Source organism: Columba livia, chromosome 4 (assembly GCF_036013475.1).
Source record: "Columba livia isolate bColLiv1 breed racing homer chromosome 4, bColLiv1.pat.W.v2, whole genome shotgun sequence".
NCBI lineage: Eukaryota > Metazoa > Chordata > Aves > Columbiformes > Columbidae > Columba > Columba livia.
In genome coordinates, this window is record NC_088605.1 from 58,786,770 (window position 1) to 58,811,231 (window position 24,462).

The 24,462-nt window shown below is 38.9% G+C and overlaps 1 protein-coding gene across 10 annotated transcripts in view; it reads left to right on the forward strand.

Annotated features, from left to right (window-relative positions):
* Positions 1–24,462, forward strand: part of INPP4B (inositol polyphosphate-4-phosphatase type II B) — a 310,584-nt gene that overhangs the window by 155,948 nt on the left and 130,174 nt on the right. The gene's annotated exons all lie outside the window — the stretch shown is intronic.

The following is a 24,462-nucleotide window of genomic DNA, read 5'->3' on the forward strand; positions in this document are numbered from 1 at the left end:
CTGAAATAACATCACCCCTGTGACAAGGAGGCTTCTGAATATTTAACTGTACCCAAATGGCTTTCAGGGTTGCGTATGACAGAAGAAAGACTGTCCTTGCAATATAAATTAATGTATAAGTACATATACCCTGTTCTGTTGTGAAGCATTCTGAAAGACTTCTGTCTATGTACAAGACTGTGTGAGACTTGTGTCTGGAGTCTCATTGTCCATTAAGACAACCCTGACCTGGTTGGCAATCCTCCCCTGATGGATAAATCTGTGCTGATTTAGAGTTAGCACTAGTATGGGGATCTTTTCAAGTAGGGCAGTGGTGGATACCTTTCTTTTGCTTATTTCTTACAGTGTTCCTCAGATAGGAGCTCATTGGCCCCAAGAACAGGCTCTTCTAGGAAGGACCAGAGGGCTTATAGTGTTCATGTCTGTTTTTAGACATATGAAACATAACAATCAGCAGTACATTCAGTACGAAGAAGACAAAAAGCCCATTGACTCCATTGAACTCCATAGGAATGGGATACTACCATTCTTAGCATCTACTCTAAGTATTGTCCCCTCAAACCCATGAGCTATCTATTGAAGAAGTTAGAGACACAGTAACAAGGTGAAGGGACATCATTTAGTTTACAAAAGCAAACTATTATTTGCCTTGGTTTTGGTGTGTTTCCCCGGTCCTCCTGCTGGTTTATTTTTTCCAGATTCACAGTTTGATTTTTCTGTTAGTTGTGTAGCCTGTTTTGTATGCCTGAGATGGACCGTGCTGTTTTCTTAGTGTTTCTGAAACTCTTCAATCAAGCTGTTTCTAGAGAAAACACTTTCTTCCAAATTAGCTGTGCTTAGTGCTGTAAGACCATTCACCTGTAATACTGCCTCACCTGCAGTGCTTTTGGGGGACATACGGTTTTTAGCTCAAATTTCTAAAGTTAGTTTATTTTATTCCATGAAATGAAACCTGTTTTAAAAGGTGATATTAGACAAAACAGTCTTTATGTGTTTGACAGAAAAGTCCCAGGAATGTTCACCTTGTACCTTTGATTTCTCTTGCAGTGGTTTGGTTTTTGTTTGGTTAAGTTGGGAGGTGCTTTTACGAAAAAAGGGACTGTTTCTAGTAAGTTCCCTGGCCTGATGTTAATTTAAACCTGCCAGGTCTAGCTGACTGGGTGAGTCAAAATTTCCATATGGCACAATTTTTGGAGCTTGGGCTGACAGGGAATCTGAGGGTGGGGTCTTGTTTGCAGCCTAGAATATAGGTTTGTATCTGGGCAATAACAGCATTTGCAAGAGAGGAGGCTGAAATTCTGAAAGGTGCATGTATTTACATGAAGTATTTTAATACATTTTTTAGGAAAGGGATTAAGTTGTTCCTTTTTGATCTCTTCCTCCTTCTCCCAGTTTTCAGTTCACTTGAGAAGACTGCATTTAAATAGTTTATTTTGTAAGCTGGGTGAAAATTGTAGAGTTTGTCTCCCTGGTCTAAATGAGTAGTGTGTGCTATTTAGTGTTCAGACTTTTTTTGTATGTTGCTTTTAGAGTAGATAGTAACAAAATCCAAAGGAAAATTATAACTGTCTGTGCTGAAATTCTGAGTAGCATTGAAGGTCATCTATATGTTAATAGAACAGTTGTTGTGCATACAGGAGGAACTTGTATACATGCATTTACAGTCAAGCAGTGTTTTAGAAAAGGTGTTGCTTTTAAAGGTGTAGACTCTTCAGGATGTTTACAGAAAAAAAAAAAGCTGAAATATAGGCTACTGTATGAGCTGTTTCTATTATTTATTTTTTTTCTGTTTCTAAATCTATATATGGTCCTTGTAGCCACTAATTATATTAACTGTCTCTCCTTAGCCTTTCCATTTTTAGAGAAGAAAACTAAAGAAGTAGGGCTTTTATTGGTACATTTGGTTACCTTCAGATTGCGAGTTGGAATTTTTCCAGTTCTCTCAATCAATCCTCTCTTCTAATGTCTGTATCTGAAAATGGAGGCAACATGTGAATGCTGTATTTCTCTGGTGGTATTAGTTCAAACACGGAGTTGTTTGCAGCACTTACTGAGTGCTCCCACTTGTCTCTTCTGGGGTCCTGTGAAAGTATTCAGAATATTTTGATAATGAATATAAACTTGCAGCAATTTATTGACTGGAAAACATTTGTGGAGGAAAGGGCAGTGACTGCCCTGTTAGTCTGAAGAAATCCACATGCATAACCCTCCTGTTTTTAAAGTAAAAGCCTTGTGGCTGCAGGTAATTATTTGAATGTTGAAAATATACCCAAATGTTAGTTATCTGTAATGGTGGTTGTTCTTATGACATTGTATCTTGTGTGTAGTGCCACTGCAAAGTTTTGCCAAGTGTGCAGTCTCTGCATGCCTCTTGAAAGCAAGCTTTTTGTACTCACTTTTTCATAAACCCCTATATGTAATGCGTACACTGGAAGAAAATGAAATGCCTTTGGAGTAAACCAGAGGGTGCTGAATCCATGATCTGCAAGGCCCTTCAGCTCCTGCCCACCTTGCTTCTAACAGCCAAGCTCTAACTCAGGCTCAGAGTCTCTGTGCTACACAGAAATTGAGTGTGGGGGTATGTGAAGAAAAGGCCACAGTGCTCTTCTCTTCATGCTTGATCTGTTCAGACAGCTTTAGAGTTTGGCCAAGCCTGTCTGTAATATGGGTTGTTGTGCTAATGCTGTGGAAACCAGGTAGGTCCATTACAATTTCTGTCAGAGAGACCTAGCCACGTCTGTACACATATAAAAGTTAGATTTCTGTGCAATGCTTGCTGTTTTTAGGAAAACTCTCAGAAGTATTTTGCAAACAGACATTGTCTTTGGTATCCTGTCCGTCAGACCTCCAGCGGAAGGTCCATGTTCATGGCAGCACTGTGCCAGGGAAACAGACCTTGTAATTTGTGAATGTAGTTTCAACTGAGGGGTGGGAGAGAGGGGATGCTTAAAAATAAGTTCACAGAATCACAGAATGTCAGGGATTGGAAGGGACCTCAAAAGATCATCTAGTCCAATCCCCCTGTCAGAGCAGGAACACCCAGATGAGGTTACACAGGAAGGTGTCCAGGCAGGTTTTGAATTTCTCCAGAGTAGGAGACTCCACAGCCTCCCTGGGCAGCCTGTTCCAGTGTTCTGTTACCCTCACTGAGTAGTTTCTTCTCAAATTTAAGTGGAACCTCCTGTGTTCCAGTTTGAACCCATTACCCCTTCTCCTACTCTTGGTTGTCACTGAGAAGAGCCTGGCTCCAAACTCGTGCACTCACCCTTTATATATCTGTAAACATTAATGAGGTCCCCCCTCAGTCTCCTCTTCTCCAAGCTAAAGAGCCCCAGCTCCCTCAGCCTTTCCTCATTTATATGTGCTCAGCTCTGGAGTTATAAACTGTTTGACTAAGAGATGACAACACCGCACTGCTTGAAGGTAAGTGCTGAAGTCATATCTTGCTGAAGGTACTGGAAGGCTTTTCACAGGCAGGTATAGGTAGCTGCTTGAACACAGGGAACAACTGAACTTCTGTTTAGAGAGTAAATCCTCATGATGAGCAAGGATATATTGAAGGAAAATATTTCCACACTGAGCAATGACATTTTCTTTAACTGAATTCTCTTGCCAACCTTAAATAAACATATTAATTACAATAGCTTTTATGATGGAAAAAGATATTGGTACATCAGTATAAGCTGTGTTTCCTTCTCCCAGAGCTGTTAATATTTTTATAGAGTTTGAATTGAACTCTGGTTGTAACTTAACTTTGAAATTTGATTGTTAATGAAAATTTTCTGTACTGTAAATGTATGTGAGAAGTTAATTATGGCAGAAATAATATTTGAATCCAGTATTTTCAGTAATAACAGGATATGTAAATCAGCATCCTGTCCTTATCTGGAACTGAAAGGGGATTTGTTGAAAAAAGCAAGGAGAAAAAGGAAGGATGGATGCTTTACCGATCTTCATGGAAATTGTTAAATTCCCTGTGAACTTTTGATATGCTTATGTTGTTTGTTGTTGAAGTTCCTGTCTTGCAGTTCCCGAGATGTAAAGAGTTAGTTCAATAGTGAGTCAAACCTGATTTGCCGTGGCCTCCCCAGCACCTTCTGGTGGTGTAGGAGCCCTGTTTGACACATGCAGCTTGTGCTGGGGCAACCAGCATGGCAGGAACCTGCCAGTGCAGATGCAGCAGCTCTGAAGACTTCACAGAGGAGCTATAATAAAAGCTTCACATGAGGAATTTAATCAGCTTTGGTCTACTCGCTAATTTTTAGATTTCTGAAAGTTCTTTAAAAAATAACAGTTTATTTTAAGTGGCTTTAATAGTTTGTGATGTAACAAGAGAGGACCATGGAACAAAAGAGAACTTTTTGGCTTGGATTTCATTGAATATTTTTTGTTTATTCAGGAGGTGCAAAGACTGAGAGAGCTGATTGCTTTAAAATTTGTCATCACTTTCAGAGGTAGCTTTATGTAATTTGTGACAGGCTGTGTTTCATGTCAATTTATCTATTGCTTTTTCTGTCTTAGCATAGATATATCACATCAGTCCCGATATGACAAGTTATTCCTCTAACAGACCAAGAATACAACTAATCTTCCTAAGACTGTTGCTACTCATTTCCTATAGCAGTCACTGAGGAAATAATATCTTATATGCTGTACTGGAAAAATACCTGAAACATAGGGAATAGTACTGGTTTGACTAAGGCGTTTTTAGGGAACCAAACATGAGCTTTTAAATGTTTTAATTTTTTCCTTTTTTTTTTTTTGGTCTCTATATTAGAACTTTCACTGTAGCTGATTATAATGTTAAGGATTATAGGCTGGATTTATGAAGATATTTATATTGGAGATATTTATATATCTAAAGACACCAGTGGGCTCTTGTACAGCTTCTAACCAGGTTAGGCATCCAATTTTCAATTTATTAGCTCATTGGAGTACTTTTAGTCTCCCTCTACCTATTTAGGCACTTGTAAAGCTGCCTAAATAAATTTGTCAGGACCTTTTTCAGATTCTATGTATATTTGAAGAATGTGACCCTAACTTCTTCAGATTGGTGTCTGCTATGGCAGCTCTGTCAGAGTACGGATGTTCATGTACCAACACAAAACCGATATGCTCCATAAACTTTCAAGAAGGAGGACAAGTACCTTTTCAAGAGTTCATCCTGACCACAGGGTAATTAACCACATTCCTGGCCATCAGACCACTTGTTAGACCCACTCCTAACAGTTGTCTTTTGTGGGAAAATGGATTTTCAGTTCCTCTGCAGTCTGACAGGGGGTGGCGGAGGGGATATAGTGGCCTACGCAATGACACGTGTTTTCAGGGATTCTTTGGGCAGATGGTGGGAAGAGGTGTATTTAGATGTCCAGTCCTTGCCTTGATGATTATTTAACAAAATTGAGTTGGAGAAATTCAGTTATGTGGCTAATAGGTCCTGACAAAAAGGGGGCGTGGGGGAACCCAGGTTTTAATGCAGTTGTACCAGGTACTTGTACAGTGGGACAAATATTGTGAGGACTGAAGAATGTGTGGGAGCACCTTTGGAATACAGAACCTGGAAACCCATGTCTGGCAAGTTTATAGACAATCAGTGACATGGCATCAAGATAAATTATTTTTCAGAAAAAAAGCTACTATGGCTGTATTGAGGTAGTAACTCAGCAGGGCAGACTGTTTCAATTGAAACATTTTGGACTGAATTCCAAAATATTACTAATGTGATATGCAGCTTCTCTCACATATCACTGAGTTAATATCACTGTATCTAGTCTCAGTTGCTCTAAAATTTTGTTTACCTTTCTTTGTACTCAAACACATAGATAGTTACTAGAACATAATTTTTATCTTGTATGTCTGGAGAGAAGTATATTGTTGAATTTGATGCTAATTTCACAATTAGAAATTCCGTAATGTCTTCCCTATTTTGTAAACAGTTCAGTTCAAAAACTATACTGTATAAAGTATGTGTATTCATGCTGTTTGGTTTTGTCTTGAAGGAGGAGTGAGGTTTATATTGGTTATTTCAGTGAGTTAAAACCATCTTAAAATTGAAGTTGAACGTGACTGTTCAGAACAGTGAGAAAAGGTGCACGGAATCTGAATGACTTTTCAGTCTTGGAAAAATAATGAAGATTTTTGTTTCGAAAGAGATGAATCAGTAGTAAACATGTGACAAAGGGACATTTTTCATTAATAAAAAGGTGAAAGACAATTAGTCAATTTGGATTCAACCCATAGCCCCTGTTTTTTAGTTAACAACTTAAGCAGTTAAACTTTTCAACTGGCATACAAATAAAGTCTTTGTTACTCCTGTTAGAGTCACAGGCAAGTCTATGAAGGCTGTGATCCTGTGCTTCTGAATATTTGAAATACAGCACCACTGGAAAGGAAATTAAGTGCTTAATACAGCAGTGAGAATAAATTTATGAAAGTTCAGCTATGTCAGCATGTCCTTTCTGAATTCCTGCTTTCTGAGTTTTGCTGGACATAAGAACCGGCTTGGGTCTAACTATATGAAGGTTTAAGACTAAACTCTTAAAAGAATATATCAATGTTTTTAAAATGAATTAAAAATAGGTAGTTATTTTTAGGTGCTCAAGTGTGATCGTTTGATGTTTTGGTTTTCTCTGGGGATTTTTTGAGGGTTTGTGGTGAGGTTTATTTTATTTTATTATTTTAATTTTATTTTAATGATTTCAATTTTCCATTAGAAAAGTAATTAGAAAGAGAGACTAGGCTGAGAGGAAATTAGGAAAATTGTGTGGGGGATGAAATCCTGAACCTGTGTTCCTATGGATGTATGTAATTAGCACAACAATACTTTAATTATTACAAGCAGGACAATACTCATTCATGCACCACAGGAATTTGGGTTTGTCTGAATCTGTCCCAATGAATTTTGGATATACAGGGACTAGATGGTTAAAAATGACACAGGCTTCATAACAGGGTCTCTCTGCCATGGTTCAACAAAGCTGTGATAGCCCTCGGGGCAAAGCCAAGGTTTCAAGAGGGGTAGAGCTCAAAAGGGATTTACAGTTTTTCAATTATGTTCAAAAATATGGTCTTTTGAAGGGAAGCATTTGGCTTAATTGGAAATAATTTTATTTTTTTTAAAGAGGAAAAAAAATTATGGTGAGTCGCAAGGTGATTAATCGTTGGATGGTTTTGGTATTGCTCAGTGTCCAGACTATCACTTTTATGTATTTTATTGGTGGATGTTAAGAATGTCTTTTGTTTCAAATATAAGCAAAAACAAGAAATTGGAAGGCCCGTTGCTCTTCTCTAATTTCAAACAGCCCCTGTTTTAAAGTCTGGGGAATACTGCCTTAGTTTAGTAGCTGCTCTTCTCTTTTTTTTTTTTTCCCTCATGCTAAATACATTTGAACTATTTTAGTCTTCTGACCTAGAATTGGTTGTCCATTCTTACCAGTATCCTTAATCCTGTTTCTTGAATATGAATGATAGTGTATGCAATATTGCTGATAAAATGGAAGTATCTTATATTTCCTGATATATCTGAAAAGCATGTGGTTTGGATTTTTTGTTGAAAGTTGTTGATGCCCCATACTCAGCCTGCTTATTAATGTTGTGCTGAAGTTTTTCTACCACTGTTTTTCTGAACTAATGTGCTTCTAACTTGTAGAGGAAGTGCTAGTTGTTACTAATTGAGTGCATCGCCTTGTTCTTAATATAGTTATGTTACTGTTACTCATATCTTCCATGTGTAATTCTTTCTGTATCGCATTGCGGTTTTGTTTATAGATTCTGCCTTTTAAATTTCATTATAAAGCTTCTACAATTTTTGCCATAGTGTTCAGTGAAAACCTGAAATAAAATTAGTCCTGCGACTGCGTCTCAAGGAACTTTCATTACTGTTTCAATTCCACCATTTCCTGATTAGGCAGTCTGTTAATCTCTCTAATTTCTTTCCAACTGACTAATAACTTGAAAAGACACTATATCAAATGCTTTCTTGAAGAAGATAAGAGCTATGGCATTTCCTTTGTCTAGACAATCTGTTATCTTATTGAAGGAAAATAAGAGATCAGTCTGCTCGATCTCCATTTAAAGAACACATGTATTTTTCTAATAAGAAAACACACACATATAAATTGTAGCAGCTATCAGTAATATGGTCACCAAGATAGTGGGAATGTGAAATCGTGACTAAATCCTAAATTACTTGAAAGGTCTAGAATAAATTGCAGCTTTTAGTAAGATGCCAACTAGACTATCCACTGTCCTTGTCAGCCTTCTGATGTTGGAGAAGTCTAACTCGGAAGAGCATGAAATGCTGCGAACTGATGGAACTTGAAGAAAAAGAAGAACCAGAGCTGCAAAGGTCTGAATCATAATTGATGGGATTCTGGGGTGGTGGGCGGTATTTATTTTTCCTTTTTTCCTTCCTTTAACGTATTTGAGAGGTTCGGCATCTGTGAGGTCTTTCTGAGATCTAAAGTTATGTTATTAATTTTAAAAGTCTGACATGCAGGGTAAGCTTCTGGTTTCATTGTTTTATATTAATTTGTGTTTTATATACCCAAATACTTTTCCAGGTTAAACATGTCAGTGATTGTTTTGGTTTTCTTTTTCCATTGGGCAATATAGTTTTATTTCCCTTTAATGCCTACTACAGCAATTTGCAAAATGTTTCTGACAAAACTTTGTATCTGTTTGGCTCAGCCTGTTGGTGTGAACCAAATGGCAGCAGGTGGTTCCAGGTGACTGAGCTGATCAAAGCCGTAAGGTGATCTTGGACCCTGCTACATATCAGAGTATTTCAGTCTTTAGCTTTTTACCTTTTTCAGTTCTGTGATTCTTTAGGCAGCTTTAGTGTTAACACTGAGCTAGAGTGACATGTCAGAAATTAATGCAGATTTCTTTAAAACACTGAATTGCTTTCATTTTGATGGAAGACTAGTCAAGTAATAGAAAATCTCCTTTGGGCCATCCTAACATAAAGCTGTCTCGATGAAATAATGAAGCTATTATGATCAAATTTAGTTTATGTACATTTGAAACACTCTTCTCTCATGAGCATTTTAAACTGGGGCAACAACAAACTTTTTAATAAGTTCAGTAAGGACCTCAGTATCTTGAGAAAAATGCAGTTCAGTGAATAATTTTCTTGTTTCACAAGTAGCTGCTTTTCTATGGAGAAAATAGGGGTTTCAAGCTTTAGGTACATTTCTGGTGTGAAATAGGTTCTCCTTCACAGTTTTGGAGTTCTCAAAGATTTTGCTCTTGTGTTTAAAGGAAAAAAGGTTCAATTTTGCTCTTGTATTTGAAGGAGAAATGCTTCAATTTTGCTCAGAGGTAAAACTATCTGTTAAGAAAACAGACTCCTGAATTTTCATCATGAGTCTTCAGAATACATCCTCCCCTTTGCCTGCTTAGTGAGAGAATCTTTTTCATGTAAGAAACAGCACTGAAGTAACAAAACTTTTAAAATTAGGTTGAAAACATTGACCAATAATTCATTATATTAATTTCTGTCATGATTTGGCTATGTACACCTAATCTGCAGTATATGTACTGCATATTGCAATAAAATTCAGTTCCAATTGTTTCCCCCAATTTTGTTAAGCCATTTTAAGCCATGTGAATTCCACTTTTTCAGCTGTTAAATTCAAAATTACTATTGATTTAATTTAAATGAGGTTCCAATTTTACACTAGATTCTTTTTAATAGACTGAAAGCCTGTAGTTTTGTAGCATTGTAACTTCAGTGACCTGTGTAACTCACTTTAGCACAGCTAGGAGCTGCCCTTTATTGTTTTAACCAGTATCTGTTTCACAGAAGGTGTGAGATATTTTTATTCATGTTTGGAAAATACCTGTTAAACATCACATTTTTCATGGCACTTATTGACTCTTTCCCCATTAAGAATAATTTTTTTCAGACTGTACTTTCTTTACTAAATTGCTACTGTCCAGCATTTAGCTGAGTCCATTTTCCCATGAGTTATCTTGGTGAAAGGGTGATTCTGATTAAGTGTATTGCAGTTAATTAAAATGATACTGTAATTTCATTCTTTTTGTTGTGGTCTAAAAATTCTGAACTTTTGACATCAGTTTCTTGTTTCCTATTGTATTTTTCTCTTGTTTTTGCTAGCTTTGAAGAAAATAGCCATTAGCAGCTTAGATATTGTTAGGGCAGAAAATATGCCGGTATTTGGTGTTCCCTAGAATGGAAACCATTGCAGAAACTGCATGTGTTATCTTAACAGTAAAGTAACTGCTGCTGCACAATTTGTTTCAATGACAGTGATATTACTGCATTGTTTGGTGTTTGGTATTGAGTTTAGGGAAGCAGAGGTAGAAGAGAAATGAAGAGTCAAGATGCTCAATTTAGTGTGGGATATGCCCAAAAGAGGCATTACTATAAAAGAAACATCAACAAGAACCTTGTTAAATACAAGGAGTTAAGACATTTTTCACTTTTCCAAGTACTGACGCTGTTTTTCCTGCTTCTTTTACTGGAAAACAGAAATGAGGTATGCAGCTAGTGAAAAAAACATAATTGACACCCATAGTCGTGGGACCTAGCTTTCAAATCCAAAATTTTGGCCTCTGGCTGAAAAAATTTTTATTTTTCTTCCTGATAACATTTGTCTTGTACAAACTGAATAAAGAAGCTTTGAAAAAGTGATGTACAAAATAACAATTTATTTCACTGAATCTAACTTCAATGTTTTTGTTTTCTAAAACAATTTAAAATTTGGCATTAAAAAACCCTAGCCTACTGGTTTAGAAGTAAACCAGTTAAGTAGCTGCTTTTTAGTGTATTGACAAGGTCTGAGGCTATAAAAGAAAGGTAGTTCACAGAATCACAGAATGTTAGGGATTGGAAGGGACCTCAAAAGATCATCCAGTCCAATCCCCCTGACAGAGCAGGAACACCTAGATGAGGCTGCACAGGAATATGTCCAGGCGGGTTTTGAATGTCTCCAGGGGAGGAGACTCCACAACCTCCCTGGGCAGCCTGTTCCAGTGCTCTGTTACCCTCACTGAGAAGTTTCTTCTCAAATTACGTGGAACCCCTTGTGTTCCGGTTTGCACCCATTACCCCTTGTCTTACTAGCGGTTGTCACCGCGAAGAGCCTGGCTCCATCCTCGTGACACTCTCCCTTTATATATCTGTAAACATTAATGAGGTCACCCCTCAGTCTCCTCTTCTCCGAGCTAGAGAGACCCAGCTCCCTCAGCCTTACCTCACAAGGGAGATGCTGCACTCCCTTGATCACATTTGTGGCTCTGTGCTGGACTCTCTCCAGCAGTTCCCTGTCCTCCTTGAACTGAGGGGCCCAGAACTGGGCACAATATTCCAGGTGCGGTCTCACCAGGTCAGAGTAGAGGGGAAGGAGAACCTCTCTCGACCTACTAACCACCCCCCTTCTATTACACCCCAGGATGCCATTGGCCTTCCTGGCCACAAGGGCACAGTGCTGACTCATGGTCATCCTGCTGTCCACCAGGACCCCCAGGTCCCTTTCCCCTACACTGCTCTCTAACAGGTCATTCCCCAACTTATACTGGAACTTGGGGTTGTTCCCACCCAGATGAGACTCTACACTTTCCCTTGTTATATTTCATTAAATTTTTCCCTGCCCAGCTCTCCAGCCTGTCCAGGTCTCTGGATGGCAGCACAGCCTTCTGGTGTGTCAGCCACTCCTCCCAGCTTGGTGTCATCAGCAGACTTGCAGACAGTGCACTCTATCCCCTCATCCAAGTCGTTGATGAGTATGTTTAATACTACTGATCCCAGTACTGACCCTTGAGGGACTCTACTAGATACAGGCCTCCAACTAGACTCTGCCTCATTGACCACAACTCTCTGGCTTCTCTCTTTCAGCCAGTTCACAGTCCACCTCACTTGGGTGATCATCCAGACCACACTTTCTCAGTTTAGCAGCGAGGATACTGTGGGAGATTGTGTCATATGCTTTACTGAAATCAAGGTAGACCACATCCACCACTCTGCTGTCATCTATTCACCTGGTTATATCCTCAAAAAAGGCTGTGAGGTTGGTTAAGCATGACTTCCCCTTGGCGAAGCCATGTTGACTGCCCCTAATGACCCTCTTATCCCTGATATGCCTTGAGATGGCACCAAGGGTAAGTTGTTCCATCAGTTTCCCAGGGATGGAGGTGAGGCTGACCGGTCTATAGTTACCCAGGTCCTCCTTTTTGTCCTTTTTGAAGACTGGAGTGACATTTGCTTTTTTCCAGTCCTCAGGCACCTCTCCCGTTTCCCAAGACTTGGCAAAGATGATGGAGAGTGGTCTAGCAATGATCTCAGCCAGCTCCTTCAGCACCCATGGATGCATCCCATCCGACCCATGGATTTATGGATGTCCAGGTTGCCTAAGTGCTCCCTAACCCAGTCCTCATCAACCAAGGCAAACTCCTCCATTGTCCTGCCTTCCTCTGGGGCCTCAGGGGTACAGGGCTTCTCAGGACAGCCTCTGGCAGAGTAGACAGAGACAAAGAAGGCATTCAGTAACTGTGCTTTCTCTGTATCTTCTGTCACCAGGGCACCCACCCCGTTCATCAGTGGGCCTACATTGCCTCTGGTGTTAGTTTTATCTGCTATGTATTTGAAAAAGCTCTTTCTGTTGTCTTTGACCCCTTTCACCAGGTTTAATTCTAAGGAGGCCTAAGCTTTCCTAGTTGCTTCCCTACATCCTCTAACAACAGCCTTATATTCTCCCCAAGTGGCCAGCCCCTCCTTCCATGATCTGTAAACTCTCCTCTTCCACTTGAGCTTACCCAGCAGTTTCCTGTTTAACAACCCAGGTCTCCTGGCTCCCTTCCTTGACTTCCTACGTGTGGGGATGCTCTGATCTTGAGCTTGGTAGAAGCAGTCCCTGAAGGCTAAACAACTATTTTGGGCCTCTTTACCTTCAAGCAGCCTTGCCCATGGGATTTCCCTTAGCAATTGTTTGAAAAGGCCAAAATTTGCCCTGCTGAAGTCCAGAGTTGCAATTCTGCTTGCTATTCTGTTACTGCCACAGGAGATCCTGAACTCCACCATTTCATGGTCACTGCAGCCAAGGCAGCCCTCCACTTTTACTGCTTCAACCAGACCCTCCTTGTTAGTGAAGATGAGGTCCAGCAGTGCACCTCTCCTCGTTGGCTCCTCCACCGTTTGCACCAGAAAGTTATCGTCAAGGCACTGGAGGAACCTCCTGGGCTGTGGCAGGCTGGCTGAATGGTCCTTCCAGCAAACATCAGGGAAGTTAAAAACCCCCACAACAACCAGGGCCTGTGACTGTGAGGCCACTCTCAGCTGCCTGTAGAAGGCCTCATCAACTTCTTCACCCTGATCTGGTGGCCCGTAATACACACCCACAACAGTATCACCCCTGCCAGCCTGCCCCTTAATTCTCACACAGAACTCTCAACTCGCCTCTCATCTGTGCCTGGACAGTACTCAATACATTGTAGTTGCTCTCTCATGTAAAGAGCAACTCCACCACCTCGCCTGGCTGGCCTGTCTTTCCTGAGGACATAGCCATCCATGACCACATTGCAGTCATGTGAGCTGTCCCACCATGTCTCTGTAACTGCCACCAGATCATAATCTGCTGCCTGAACACAGGTTTCTAACTCCTCCTGCTTATTCTCCATGCTGCGCGCATTGGTGTACAGGCATTTCAGGGAGCAAGCTGAGCACGCAGATTTCACCCCGGGGGTATGGGAGGCATCCCGGTCTTCATCAATTCTAGAGTGCTGCCCCACTGATGCAAGCCCAGCCACAACCCCATTCCCTTTTGAATCTTGTTTAAAGCTCTCCAGATGAGCCCTGCTAGTTCTTGTCTCAGCATCCTTTTGCCCCATGAGATAAACCTTTCCCACGTATCACTGTCCGGACTGGTGTCTTAGTTAAGCAGCCATAGCTTTTAAAATAATTTCATGTAGTCTATCTTCTGTCCTAATTCAGCACCCAAATTCTTCTTCAGAACAAGAAAATACTCCCAGGTCCAAGAGGCCCATTGTGTTTTGCTGACCGTGTTTCTAAAGCCTCTGAGGAGATTAATCACTTGAATAGTGTGCTGGATGACAGACGGTGTGGGAGTTACACATCAGAAGTCTCTGAATAGCCTGGCTTTTCATGTAGCTCTGCCCAGCTGGATTGTGTGGCTGAGACACATGTTTTAGGGATGGTTTTGATTAGGTCTTGGGCTTTGAAGAGGTATTAAAATAGTACAGTGGTTGGAATACATAAATGCATTCATTAGGGGGATACCCCCAGCTGTGAACAGGGGAAGGAAGCTCAGTAATCCTGTGGTATGTGGAATGGGAGACAAGAAACTATGTTTTTAATTTTGCCCTAGGCTTACTATGTTATCACAGGCAAGTCACAAATATTTTATTTCTGTTTTGCAGAGGCTTTGATTTTTGTGGAATTACCTGCAGTGCATGAGGCAAAGTATGTTTGTATATATTGCTAGGATCAGTGTGTCGGGTAACTGAGTTTAATGTCTGAAGGTGCTAAGCACCAAGATAGCAGCTGGGTAAAGAGAAGCTTCTGCCTCAGTCAAGAGGGGGAAATGCCTAGGTATTTTACAGAGAAATTCATGGGATGCTATTTTATGTCCTTAAGTTTTCCTTTTAGCAGAAAACACGCTAAAAAAATGCCAAGCTGCTTCCATCAGTGTACCCTTTCTCATTTTCTAACAATAGTTGGTAGCAAGGAAGCTCCCTTGTCTAACGAAGTTCTGTCATATTTATTGCCATTAGTAATTGTAAACAGAAAATAGCTGAGAAGCTTAGAGCAGTTTGAAGTCTTTAATACCCTATTTGTTGCCTTGTTTGGGTGTTCCCACTTCCAGTTTTTGCATTGAGTCTGGGATATTTGAACAGCTTCAGCTTGAGTCCTTTGTTTTTGGTTAAAGGATATTCCTGCTTTTAGGGAATGCTGATAGCCACTCCCATGTTCTGCGTTCTAAGTGAGTGGGAAAATCAAGTGGCTCCACAACCCCCTCAAAGGCTGCCCAGGGGGGTGTTATGGAGTCTCCTGCTCTGGAAACATTCAAAACCCGCCTGGACACATTCCTGTGTAACGTCATCTAGGTGTTCCTGCTCCTGCAGGGGTATTGGACTAGATGATCTTTTGAGGTCCCTTCCAATCCCTAACGTTCTGTGATTGTGATTCCGTTTTTTCTTTCTGCCTCAGGATGCCAGTGGGCTGCCAGTGGCATGAGAATTGAGTTCTCATCCTGTTGCGACAACTTATTTGCACTTGGCTGGGCATGCTTTTTCACCTCTTCCTAAATGCAGTGTGCATACTACTGCCTGAAGGAGGCTTTCTGACTCCGTTGACCAGAGAGAAGTTTTGAAATTGCACTGTTTGTGTTCCTTGTAAAAGTGTCAGTCATGGAGAGCAATATTTTTAGTTCTCTGTAGCTAAATTCCCCATGAGTATTGTGTTATATCTCTGGTGGTCTCGAACTGCGTGTAAAATGGAAAGTTACTGATTTTTTCCCCCACTTCTTCCATGGTGCAGAGTGCAGATGAGGATTGAGTGTGCTAGAATTTAAAAGCAGTTTTTCAACATCTAAACCAAACAACAGGATTGTAATGTTTCTTTTTCTCTCTCAAATGTTTAAAAGCACATAGTAATAATGGTAACAGAAACAGAATTTTTCTTTTGAATTTTCTCTGGTTTTGTGGCTAGAGTTCCTTTGTCTACCTGAAATGAACTAGAATCTGTAGCAGAATTGGCACCTAAAGTATTGTTCCATGTTCTGGATTTATTAACCTGCTGTTGCAGGAAGGGATATATTGGGGTGGGAATTCTACAGATTATTACTGTACATGATGAGAAGAATGTGATTTAAGCTGACATTTAATTTAGCTACCTAATTGAGATACCTGTGACTTAAATGTTACTGTGTATAACCTTATAACCTTCATGGGAATATTTTGGTTTGTCCTGCTTTGTTGCCACTTAGCCCCTGGAAATTTTACCTTGATTATTTCATGCAGATTTTTTTGAGTGTACTGTTGTTGCTCATTTTAATATGCAAACATGTGGACATGATTATTCCCTCTTGCCTGCAACTTGAAATGTGGGTGTTAGAGCCTCCTGATCTATTGTAAAGGAATTCCTGTAATTTGTGGGAGAACAAAGCCGTTTGTGAGAAAGTTTTTTTTCATACAGGGAGAGAATACACCTTATTCTCTGTAAGTAAGAAGCAGGAAAGTCAGGACTAGATTACAGAACAATCGCTTGACTCAGACCAGTGTGTGTGTATTTTCATGGAGAATGACGTGTATTATAAGTACAGCAATTAAATATTTGTGCAACAAGAATTTCTGTGGAGCTCTATTATAAATGCTGATATATAACACCCAGGAATATGTTTGGCCACATGTTGTGGTGAGTATTAAAAGAAAGCTGAAAAGCATATTTGTGAACTTTCATAATTTTGAATTTGAAACTCTGCAGATCCAGTTTGCGAAGACTTTAATTAGAAAAGGCTGCCTGTGTGGAAGTTCAGAAAAGCAGAGGGGACTTCCCTTTGTGAAACCTGATGATGATGAACTGGCTGCTGTAAGTCAAGCACAGAGCCACGTTCAATTTCTGGTTCCTAAAGAAGACAAAACATTGTGCAGAAAGGAGTTGACCATAACCGTGCTGACTCCTAGTGTCTCGAGAGCAAGTTTATGTGCTATATTGGCCCTTCGCCATGGGGCAACATTTAGCTGTGCCCTACATGCAAGAGAAATTTTTTTGCCAGATGATTCATGGCTTGCCAGCAGAGCAGGATTTATAAAGAATATGTTGGGACTATTTGTTATCAGTGGAGGATGTGGGAAATTTAGGAAAGAAAAAACTGAGAGGAAAAAATATTGCTGTTAATACAATTGAACTGCGTAACTGGAAGTGGCTTTTGTTGTCGCTCTTGTAGGAGGAGGCAGTGCTGGAAACACTGAACCTCTGCTCAGGAAGTTTGGTTTTCTTACATGGTATTAATTAGGTATGGGTTCTTATCTTTACAGAGAAATGTTTTCAAGACAAAATGATGGTCAAACTGCATATTTTATTTATTGGAAAGAACAGTTTACTGAGATGACACTATTTCTTAGATGAAATGAAACAAGAATAGTAGCTATGCTCTTGAGGCATCTGGAGTGTCTGTAACACAGTAGATTAATGAAAGGTTAAAAACTTGTATAATTTTTTGTCGTTCTAAAGAGCAGTTTTTAGCAGGAAAAAACCAAATTCTTCCAGACTTGACTACTTGATCTGTTTTTTCTGAAGTTTTTTGTATTTGGTTGTTGATGACAACTGTAGTACTGGCAGGAGATCTCTTGAGTGTGGGCACTTGTGAGGTGAAGTCTGTGATTATTCAATCCACACAGGAACACAGAAAGATGAAAAGATCACTGGCCACAGAACTAATGGTGATGCTGACACTTCCAACTGTTGCTTCTTAATATTGTCTTTGAAAGAACTACATTCACTTAAATATAACTTATGCAGTACTAGTATTTTTAAGCAGAAATTGAATTTAGAAGTAAAATAGGATCTGTCATTTGGATAATCTGTGCAAGTAACAAACTGATGCTCCAAAAAGCAGTCCTGATACATGTCCTTCAGCAGCAACGGGTCTTTTCTAATGGCATCTACCAGCTGTGTTTACAAATAAAACTATAAAAGGGGAAATGGTAATATTTTTTTATAAAGGGATTTCTTTGCATATGTTTCCTTTTTATGCCTATAATATAAAATAGGGCAATACATTTTACTTTTGTTTTACACATCAGTTGTAAAACTTCAAAATAAGTTACATGAAACAAAAACTTCTGCAGCAAATGTCAGTGTTAAATTCTTGGTAGTAAAGAATGGAAACAAGTGAAAGTTTGGCAGACTGGCTCAGGAAACTTTCTGTTCAGGGGAGCGCATAAATCCTGGAAAACTGCTTCTGGTACGTGATCCTTACTGGTGCTGTCAAGTCTGAGATGTAAATATTACTGTTCCTCTGCAGGGGCTTGCAACTCTCTGCATTCATCTTGATGTTGAGGGAAGGAAAATCATTCTCTCTTCTAGGAGAAAAAGGCCCTAGGAGGTACATACGCTGCAGTTGGCATATGAGTTTTGAAGAAAAGCAGGGTCAGGTTGTTTTCTGGGTGTTGTGGAATCTGAATCGATTCTCTCTGACAGAGGCTAAAAATACTATTCCTTGTGTCCTCTTGTGAGCAATGGTGAGAGTTGAAGCGAGGTGCTGCTCCAGGAGCCACGTGTGTCACGGGGGCAGCGCTTCCTGTACACAGTTGTCGTAGGAAGGAATCGGTATGTGCTAAGAACAAAGGTGCTATGTAGGAAGAGAAATTAACAGCCAAATTAAATTGTGATGATTGAATTAAAACTTATCATGGCAGAAATGAAAGGGCAGGGTGAGCTGAGTATTGGTATCCTGGACTTACGGTATAGACTCCGGTTCTGGAGGGCAAAGGTATTTATTTTTAAATAGATGTTAGCTGGCTCTCCAGAGGTGAACATAGATCAGAAAAGAAATTCCATGAGGTCACAGATAAAAAACTTCTAGATTGTACGTATTTGCTCTTTTGCATGATGAGTGAGCTTCCCCTCTCCCCGCAGAGATCTGTAATTTTGTCACTCTAGTGTTTGTGAAACGTTGGTCATGAATTTCATTCAAGGTGTCTTGGTTTTTTCTCTCGTATATTCTTCTCTCATATATCATTAACTCAGAGCAACTTTGGGACTTCTTTGGGTTTTGGGAGACCTTCATATGCCCCTAAACTGTCTCTCTCAAGATATATGCGATTGGGAATTGCTCACGGGTTTGTGGAGTGATGATGGTGTAAAGAATGGTGCATAATTCATTGCCTTTCTGTGCCGTGATCTCTGTGTAGGAGGATGAGCGTTTTAAGCTGCAGTGTTTAAATCAGGCCTGTCATGCACATTTTGTTAATCCAAATATTATCTTGAGCTCAAGCCTCGCATGCAATTTGAATCAATGCTAGGCTTTCCTCTTAAAAGAATATTCTCTACTATTTTTAGATGTGGACTTTCAAGTAAGTCCAAGTATGTTTTAGTTTTTGCAGGGAGTGATGTACTGAAGATCACTAATGTTGGTTTTATTACACACTGATCTTTTCCAAAACAAGATACATGGAATTTAATAACGTGCTTTTTCTTAAATGCTCTGTGGTGATGCATATGCTGACAGGTTTGAAGTTAGGTTCTTGGCAACAGTATTTAATTAGGTATTATTTCAAGATTTTTAGTGTTTAAAATGGAGCGGAGTGACATGAAATTCCATGAAATCATGGAATGCGATAGAAAAAATAACCTCTTTTAGATTGTGTCCACTGAAGGTGTACAAATAAACAATTTGTATACTTTGGCTTAACCTCTCGTTTTTATTCCTGTACCTCTGACTAAAGACCATTTCTCATGAGGCTTAAATTTATGTCCATGTAGAAGAAATATGTAGCAAAGATGTATTGGGATATTTATTTTAATTTTGCAGGTTTTTTTTTTTTGAGGTGGGGGGAGGGGGTTTAACCTATCGTATTATTATCCTATTGGATTTTTTTTCCAATTTAATAAGATTTTGTTAAAATACTGAAAAGCATGTTGACCACCTTTCATTCTTTCTTTTGACAAAATAACTGTGTATAAATGGTAGACTGAATCTAGGCATGCTTTATGGGATGTTTTAAGATTGGGGGAAAAGTATTTATTTCAAACAAATTCTGATGTAATAACTTGTTATAGGCAGTTTCAAATAATTTCTAAAATGTCTTTTTTGCCCCTTAAGTTATGGTCTCTTTATATTATGCATATTCTTATAAAATATCATTTATCGTTAAGCAGTTTTTTTCATGCAGATTAATCCATTGCCTGTAAAACTGGAAAAAAAAAAAAAAAAAGTTTTAATTATTTTTAAGTTGTCCTTTGCTTTCATTTGGGGTAGCAAAGGTATGTAGAGAGCTGCTGGAGTGATGCCTCAAAACAGAATGCTTTCCTGAATCAGGACCTTTCTCTCTTCTTTATCCCGTTTCTCATTTCCCTCAGCTTCAGTTTGGTATACAAATAGCTTTCTGTAGCCCATTTCTTGGCTAATTTTACCTATTTTATATCCAGATTTCTTCTTGGTTTTTAGTTAAACTGTTTTGGGTATTGCTGGGAAAAAGCCACGAACTAATACAACATTTAATACAATCTGTAATGCAACGCAATCAGCTGTTAGCTGTTGCATTTTATTAGTAATTTAAAATGACATGAGAGAAATAGATAAAATGGAGTATTACTCAAAATACTGTATTACTTGGTGAGACTGACTAAATTTGTAATATCAGAATAAGCTAGTCCCACACGTACATGCATTTCAAGTAGTTGATGCTAGAAGAGCAAGTATGACACTGTAACGTGACTGATTCTGAATTTAATTTTCTATATATCCACTTTCTTGTCAGCTGTTTTATCCTCTTCTGATTTTTTCCAATCAAAGGTGAAATAAATTACAGGTGTTAAGCAGTTCATCCAAATACCTCTAGTATCTGTTTTCCTTGTTACATTCTCATAGTTTTTTTTCATCATTTGTGAATGGCTGTTATTGTTCTAGATGAACATCCTGACTTCTTACCAATAGCATAAGAAATAAGTCATAAACCTGCATATGGAGGTGTTTGTGGGTGTTTTGGGGTTTTGTTTTGGTTTTTGTTGGTTGATTTTGGTTTGGGCTTCTGGGGTTTGCTTCTGAATGAAATTGTACAATTCCACTGCTAGATGTGGCTTTTTTTAGCATTGGAAATTACAAAAGCAGGCACATAAGCTGTGACATTCGTGTAAAATGAGTTCATGTCTTGAAATGCTTACTAGAACTAATTAGAGAAAGATTTGTGTGTTTTATTTAGTGGGGTATTGTGTTGCTTCTAATTTTTGTTTAAAGCACCCATCTTCAAGGTGGCTGAGTTTGGGCCACTCCTATAAGAATCACGTTGGATGCAGAGGGTCTGTAATCATTTATACAGAATTTATTGTGAGCTGAGAGATGCTCTATGAATACAACATTATTTCACATATAGGCTGTTCTTTGTTGCATATATCTTTTTCACTTTTAGATATGAGTTGTGGAAAGGGAAACCTCTAAACATTATATTTTCTAGAACTACCACCATCCTATCAGCATATTAGAATGCTGTTCTATTCAGGGCACTATATCACAGCATGTCCTCAAGCTGAAGAGATTACCATATTTTTACATGCTTAACTACCATTTATATAATTCATCTTGTATTAAAATGCTTTTCTTTTATAAATAATTATTCCCTTTGTCAAGGGAAAAGATTCTACTGAGTGTGGGGGAAGAGGTGAGGAGAAATTGTAGGCTGGTCTCTACTTGGATGAAGTAAAGATCAACACCACTCTGCTAAAGGCTGTATTTGCCAAGCTTTACTGTATTACTTGTGCTTGAGTGAAACTAGTGCTGTTGCTGTGTGGTTGATGAATTAAAATCATTTTGGTACTTAAGGCTGCTAGCACGTTTTTGGAAGCATAGCTTATGTGCTGTTTATTAAGTAGGTAGATTCTCCAACTTGTTTTCAAAAGTCCTTCTCAAAAAGTTGTGATATCTGTAGTCAGCCATTAAAAATTATGCAAATTTACATCATCTATGGCAAGATATGTTCCTTTGATATTTTTTTTTTAGACAGAAATTAACTCTGTGTCATCTAATCTACATGACATAAAAGCATCCCTGCTAAAATGTGCATGTGCCTTTTTTATCCCCTATTCTTATTGTATGCTCACTTTCTAGTGAATTTCTAACATTAATTTTGATCTGTCTGAGGATTGCTAATGTTTTAAAATACAGGTATCTTCTGTAAGCCAGTTTGATCTAGACTTGGAGCAGAACTACACCTCCCCAAACCAACTCGACTTTTAATGAGTTGCCTGCTTCTGGAAGAAGACTAACTAAGGGTGATTACTGACAGAATGTCTTTTGAAACCAGAGTTTCTGTTCAGTGGCATCGAGAAACATGCCTTTTTGAAATTTCCGATTCTCATTCCGGCTGTCAATTTGTATATATTCTGAGAGATAATACTGACTTTAAATCCCCGAGTCCTACAGTATTTTGTGTCATTTGCTGAGGAAGAAGAGGGTGAGTCAGCAAGTGCTGTCGTCTGAGCAGAGCTCAGCTAGAAGCAACAAAGGGTACGATACTGAAAAATGATCCTGTGCATCACAAATGAAGGAGCAGCATGTGAAATATGAAAGCGAGGGGGGAAAATCTGTCACCGGAGTTTGTGCTGTAGCTTTCCCGTTTCCTGGTTGTGGCAACTTCATTTAATAAGCTGTGGTGTTGTGACTGACATTTGGATACCTTGCAGAAAATGTATCTGGTGGGCTAGAGTGGAGATAGCTTGGCTTTGAAACATCAGAAAAGATGACAGGGAGAGTGTGTCTGCTTTCTTACTTAGGGCAATTTTGGAGTTGTCTAAGAGCCTAGAGGGGTAGGTAGCCTTGTATTAGATAAGCAGACATGATGGAGGAAACAAACACATTTTCAGGAGCACAAGCTTTCCTGAGTTCCTGAGGAAGACTTCATGTGCCAAAAAAAGTCATGTACATTTTATATGGAAGTGACTATGAATAAAATTTCAGTGATAAAACAATGAAATACTATTAATGTAAAATTGTCTTTGTTACTGCTTTGTATTGAGAAGTAAAGGAGCTGTGCAATATCTGCTTCTTGTCTTGTAGGTGCAAAATGATGTTTAGGTTGCTGAAGAGGTGAAGTAGGCCCATAGCAATACCTGCTATTTGACTTTAAAGCAGAAACTAATTTAGATTGTGAAAGAGATGAGACATCTATCTTGAAATCAATTCTGAAGCCAGCAGTGTATTTATTTAATAAATAAATAAAACCCCTTTCAGTTTCTCATCTCAGAAGAGAGAGAGGTTGTGCAAAGGTCAGATTGTTTGTTTAAAACTGGCTGACAAGTAAGTTATTTGTTTGGGTATTTATATATTTAGGAACTTGATTCAGGTTATGCAAGTTTAACTGTTGTAGTCCAAATGCTTTCTCAAATGAAAAAAATTGTGCATCTTGTCTTTGTAGATAGTTTTAGAAATGTTTATATTTGGATAGTAAGGGATGTTTATATTTGGATAGCTGGGAATGCTTATTTTCCCAGGAGCTTCCAGAGGTTCCTGTGAGAAAATTCTGTGTCCCCTTAAGCGTGGATTGTTAGCAACAGAGACAGAGCAAGTGGGAGCCCTGGACACAAGAGTCAGTTGCATGACAGCACTGCAGTTCTACAGGTTGGAAGGGCCATTACCTCGGGAAGTACAGCTAAAAGCATGCTAAGGAGAACTTTTAATAATAGATAGACCCTATCTACTAAGACAAAGAACACAGAGTTCATAGCAGGCCTGAAAAAAAATTTACGTGCTCCCTCTCATCTGTCTAACCTCTGTTTATGCCTTCTACCACAGTAAATCTGATGAGCGATTTTACCCAGAGTTCCCCAAACCAGAAGTGAATTACTATCTGTTAGGTAATACCACCGCCAGACCTTAGCCTTTACTGTTTTTCAAACATTATCACAAGCTGTCAAAAGAACAAAAGAAGTATCCTTATTGATAGATCTTATTTTCCCTGCTTTTTTGGAAATATGTGTAAGAGTTCTTCAACTTCCCCTTATTAGTGAAAAATTTGGTGCGTGCGCCTGATCTCCTAAGGCAACAGAGGTTGCCAGCTGAGACAACTTTTTTCCCATGGAGCTGCTTCAAAGTACTCAATCTGTAATAATAGAAATGGGATGAAAAACAGTCTCCAAGTACATGACCCTGTATTTTTTACAGATGTGAACTTTTGGGATAAACTAAGATTTTATGTTGGAAACAAATGATATGAAGGACAATGCAGGTAAATTAATTGACCAAAGTGTGACTGAGAAGAGGATCTAATGCAGTGGAGAGAAGCCAAGGGGATTCACAGATGAATCCGGGGAACTATATTCAGTATACACTAGTTAGGCCCTTTCTGGAAAGCTGTCAGTAATGTGATCATTTGTGTTCAAGAGACATGAATTAGGAAAGGAGCAGATAGGATGATATGGGGAATAGAAAACCTATTGTATGACAGTGTACTGGAAAAGTTTGGCTTATTGTCCTAACAAAATGGAGTACGAGAGAGCATATGATTCCTTTCTTATGAATACATCAGGAGACCAGTATGAGGAATAGAAAATAATTACTTAGCTAAAAGACCATGTTGGCAGAAGAGCAAATGAGTATAAAGTCTCCATGAATAATAGTGGACTGCAAATTAGAAAATGACTCTGAACTATTATATCAATCGCTTTTTTTTGAATGACCTTCCAGTCAGAAGAGTGAGAGAAAAAATTCAAATTATTTCAAGATTGAGTTAAAAAAATGTGTGAAGAGAGTATTATTTAGTGTCTCA